Here is a 757-nt window from a genome sequence, read left to right on the forward strand (position 1 = left end):
ATGATTATGAGATTTAAGTGGAAATGATTACGAGAAGTGATTACATTTATTTAGAAGAATGTGCGCCACCGATGCGCTCGGAGTCTGCATCGTCGAAACTTTACATTTTTTTACAGTGGCTCTAATATGCTGTCGTAGTGTTATGATTTAAAAAAAAACAAAAAAACAACAACAAAACAAATAAAAAACAAACAAAACAAACTAAAACACTATCAAGAATATGTAGACTATATAAAATCATTATTGTGCCAGTCTACTTGTACAATTTTTATAAAAAAGCATGCCAAATTTCCACAAAAAAAAAGCCCACAATAAACTTTCTAGACAAAGAAATATCACATAAAAAGAACAGTTGTACAAATCATTAAAAGCCATGGCATATATGACTACTGCAAGGTATCACACATCTATACACTTAACCAGAGATAATAATTGAACCCAGGTCCCCAGGTCCCTGACTGTATGGCACAAATATTACTTACTGTACAATCAGTTTGCTTTTCAAACTCCAAATAATCATGCATAATTGCCCAAGATAACATTTGTTGAGATCACAGCAGTAACTTGTTTGCTATTCTTATACTGAACTGAACACACATGATGCTATGTGATGCTAAATGGCTGATTGATTCCACACACTAGTCACATCATAGATTACTTATTGAAATATCTAATTTGTGAAAGTCAGCTCTGTTCTGTTCTTGAGTCTGAATCTTTGAAACCTTAGTCTTCTTCACCTTCTCCTGCACTACATTGA

The sequence above is a fragment of the Trichomycterus rosablanca genome, chromosome 9, assembly GCF_030014385.1.
Source record: "Trichomycterus rosablanca isolate fTriRos1 chromosome 9, fTriRos1.hap1, whole genome shotgun sequence".
Taxonomy (NCBI): domain Eukaryota; kingdom Metazoa; phylum Chordata; class Actinopteri; order Siluriformes; family Trichomycteridae; genus Trichomycterus; species Trichomycterus rosablanca.